This window comes from Cebus imitator, unplaced genomic scaffold (assembly GCF_001604975.1).
Source record: "Cebus imitator isolate Cc_AM_T3 unplaced genomic scaffold, Cebus_imitator-1.0 Scaffold116, whole genome shotgun sequence".
Taxonomy (NCBI): domain Eukaryota; kingdom Metazoa; phylum Chordata; class Mammalia; order Primates; family Cebidae; genus Cebus; species Cebus imitator.
The window spans coordinates 684,275-688,901 of record NW_016107431.1 but is presented as its reverse complement, the minus strand read 5'-3'; positions in this window follow the sequence as shown (position 1 = coordinate 688,901).

Here is a 4,627-nt window from a genome sequence, read left to right as displayed (position 1 = left end):
GGAATTTATAGGTGGAAGGTATATCATAAATGAATACTAAACTGGAAACCACACAATTAATTCAATACTTGTTCTTTATGAAGTGCTTGCTGAAATGACTGCTAGATTAAATGAGCCCCAGTAGTACAGTAGAGTTAGCAATGTCATCTCTAACAAGGGGAAGAATGTAAATCTTACAACAGCGTACAGATGTTTATATTGAGTATCTCTAATCCAAAAGGTCCAACAAAATGAGGCCACCTTAGAATTGTGCAGTGGCAGTCTCTGCATAGCAACAGCTCCCTACAAGTACTAAATCCTCATTAATCCCTTCGGAATTCATTGTAATGACACTAACTGTGTCAAACTCATTGGGCATTAATATAAATGTTGTATGTAACCCCATGGGAATCCAGAACAAAACTCCTCAAATATCCTGCATCCATTCTCCCCAATAACAAAAATTGAGTCGCAGCCTAAGTACCTGATTATGGTGAATAAATATTTCACTCATTTTTAAAGCACTGATTGAATTCAATTCATTTATTCCAATATAGGTGCAGCATGTGAACAAGACATGATTAGCAATTCATTGTCTTTCAGTAAGAGTTAATAGACTTAAGAAAACAAAATAATTCAACATTAATGCCAAGTCAAACCCCTGGTTATTCTGTCCTCCCTTCTAAAGCACCAGAATAGTATTTCTGGCAATACAAAATACACAGCAAAGGGTCTTTCAGAGAAGACTCTGAGAGTGTAAAATAAGAAAGATGTACTGTTCCTTCAGTGATTAAAACTTATCTTGAATCCCAGTTCTGCAAGTGACTGGGAATGGCCTCCTCCAGAGCTGCTATAAGCCCTTCCCAGTAATTGCCCAAAATAATTGCTTTTCTTTCCTTTGGACCACCCTGAGATTTCTGAGCATGGTAGAGCAGCTCAAGACAACTTAGGGGTAAAGTCTTTAAGAATTAGAAAAGATTCACAAAGAGAAATGTGGAGAAAGAAAGCAACTTTCCCGTATGCATGTCCAGGAGCAGTATCTCAGAGAAGATGTAATCTGCTGAAAATCTTTTGAGATGGCTGGATTTTGAAAACTTCAATTATGTTATGGTCTCCAGTCATATTTGCATAGCTATTGCAAATAACAGCGATATCATCCCAACCACCCTCTGTGGAAAAAATCTCAAATGCCCACCATGCTGCATGTAAGGATATTAACTTGATGGCAGTCAATCTTGCTAACGAGAATTCTATAAATTCCTTGATTTGACTTCAATACATTTTGACTGGGGCGAGAGACCTATTCCACAGTAAGCATCTTGACCAATGCATTGCTTAAATTTACAGATTTCTCCTATCTTAACACAAAAGTAGAGAAGTGTTATATAAGAGCCCTGACAGGAACGTGGCTACTGGAAGTCTGAGTCACAGAAGACAGGCCGAAAGCACTCTATTAGATTGATAAAATGAACTGAAATCTCTGGGTAGACACTTTTGCACTGCACCCACAATATTATTCTTGATTTGCTAGGAAGAAAGCAATTTATTCTGTCACTTTCTGGGGACTTAGAGCTAATTGGCATTTCATAGTTATGTGATTCTGCAAATGAGCATAAAAGTGAGAGCTGACAAAAATTCAAACAGGAAATCTGAATCTGCCTATTTTCATAAGTATCTTATAATGGTTTGTAGAAAGGGACGAGATTTTGATTAGAATAGCAAATTTCTTCATGCAAAGGGAAGTACTCCAAATTGCCCATCACTGTAACAAACAGAAAAATTGCTCTTCATTCAGGATCCTGGATGAAAGAAAGCGAATGTTCTTTTCTGAATCCCACCCAAGCCATCTCCTCCAGACCATCCGTGCAGCCAGTCAGCACTGTCACTGGTGGGCATTCCTCAGAGGGTATGATCTATTCTAGCTCACCAGCTCATTTTTGCTTTTCTACCCCAATCCACTGGAAAAGACATGCATAATACATCACATCTTAGAGAGCAACGAGACAGTGTGTCTACAAATGCAACAGCAGGAGAAAAGAAATACAGAGAAAAGTAACTGAAACCTCCATACAATCTTAATACAAAAGGAAGCTGGAAAATATTAAGTTCAACATACAAAAAAAAAAAAAAGTATTCAAAGCTGGCAAGGAATGTTAAGGTATTTTCACAGTGTCTGGCACAGATGACAGAATGAACACCATGGAGGGAAATGGAAGAAAAGCAAATGAAAGAAAACAGGAAGCACTATTTCTCATGCACAAAATATACAGAGTGAATTTGCTGAGGCAAACAGACTGAGGTCATTAACGAAATTGAATTGAGCCAGACTCAAGTTTGCCTTTCAGATTTTTTGGATTGCAGTAAATTTCACCTTCCCTCCCCTCCTCTCCCTTCTTTTCTTTTTCTCTCCCTTCCCCTCCCCTCCTCTCTCCTCCTATTCCCTCCTCTCCTCTTCCTCTATTCCCTCCTCTTTCCTCCCTTCTCTTGCCTATCCCACCCCTCCTCCTCTTGTTCTCTCTCTCTCTCCCTCTCTCTCTCCCTCTTTCTCTCTCAGTGACTGACCACCTGCTCTCTCCCTAGCTATGTGGCAAAATTTACCTGAAAAGCAGTAAGTCAAGCAGACCAATCTGGAATTTACACTATGTGGTTGTACATTTTGTAGAACTTTACAACACTGGGTAAAAACTTACGTCTCAAAAAAGCAGCTCTCCTGACTGCCAGTTCTTTTGCCATATTGAGGCACTAAAGCTCCTTTTTTCCCCAAGCTTGAGCTTTCAAAGTTATTTTCCACTCTGATGATTACAGACAGCTCGACAGACAAAGAAAAAGGGGGTTTAAAAATAGGCAGTCACTACTAATATGTACTTTGCTGTTTTTGACCAGGAAAAAGAAGCCTGGGTATCATTTTGCTATTTCTTAATCATCAATGTCAAAAAAAAAAAAAAAAAAAAAAAAAAAAAGAAAGAAAGAAAGAAAGCCACTTCTGGAAATGCAGACATAAAAATACATTTATACTGAATAGATCAGCAAGAAAATAAGGTGATAAATCTTGCTCACAAACAGTGCTCTGTGTTCCTACAGGAAAATTGGGGATTAAAACAAGAAAGTGATTATAATCACAATATTTTGAATTTGTAATAAGAATTTAAGATGAGAAATATGTTTAAAATAAGTTTACTGTTACAGAATGCATACTCTGTGAATGAATTCTATAGTCAATAGCTCAGTATTATCCCTTGGAGACCTTTCAGTCTCTGTCAGCTCTTCTGTGTTCTAAAAAATCCACTTCTCCATTGGTTCTCATTGTTACATTTTTAATTGCAGGTATGCTAGTTCTGTCTCTTTATTTCTTCACTTTACATCAGGCTTGTCATATTTAAAGATCTAAAAATTCCCAGAAACAAAGTTAAAGTGTATTTTATATTATCTTATTTGAGGATATCACAGGGAAATGTTGACCTTGGGTGACTTGAAATGCCATTGGTATCCATTTCAGGGGCAAAAGGAAAAATAAAATAGGTTACCATGGGTTCATATTTAGTGAACTACTTTCACTGTCATTTACCTTTACTCAAAAGTATATCATATACCTTTTATGTGTGTTATTAAAAACATAATGTTCTTAAGTGTAGTTTTCAAATATTAATAAGTACTCTTTATTGAATGCCTACTTTGTACTAGACTGTATGCTTTGTGCTTTACAAAAATAATATCTATTTATAAGCTCTCTGAAGATTCTTTGTAACTATTGTCTTTTTACATGAAGAGAAACTGAGGCTCACAAAGATTGCGTCTTGGCTAAGCTTCCTCACCACAACTGTTTCCCCAGTGAGTGGTGGCTGGCATCAAACCCAAGGCTCTCCAGGTCCTAACTTCACATTCTTTCTTTTTCCCCTGTATAGTGTCATCTTTCCCCTGTTAGTTTCCTAGGAACCAATTAATCTTCAAAATAAAGGAGAGTGAATGAATTTATTCCTTTTAAGTTACTCCATGGAAGACTTCAAATGACTATCCTAAGATATCCTACAAATGAGTCAGCAAAGAACCAGGAGGCAATCCAGACTCAATAACTGGTCAACAGGACCAGGGTCTAGAAACTATCATGAAAGATTTATTGATGACCTAAAGCATATGCAGCATTGGCTTTAGTGATGTGGGGAGTATGAGGTGAGGTATCTGTCAATAAGGAACTTAAACTCTAAGAGGTAAAACTAGTCTAACATGGGTATGAAAAGAGGGCGTAGCTTATAGTAATGCCTAACACAGCCGGCCATGTCAGAGAATAAAAGGGTTCATACGTTCATGAATAAACATATCTGTAAGCATCCAAAAACATTTTTCTGATGTTCATTGCTTGATGGCATTCTAAACTCTATTACACACTTCCCTGATTCCAGAAACATAGATTATTGCACAGAATTTTCCCTTTCCTCGATGACTCAGGATCATCACTTTGCATTTCAATCACTGTACTGTGGGTGGCAGCACAGTGCCTCCAGGAGTTGTTGAGTTATGAGAAGCCACCTTCCTGGACACTCAGTGGCCTCAGACATTAGAACTTTGGACACTTTTCTATCCACACTGCATAGGTTTTGCATTCTTTCTCCCATTCAGATGCCATCTCTTGCTGCTTTCATGGTGACTTTGC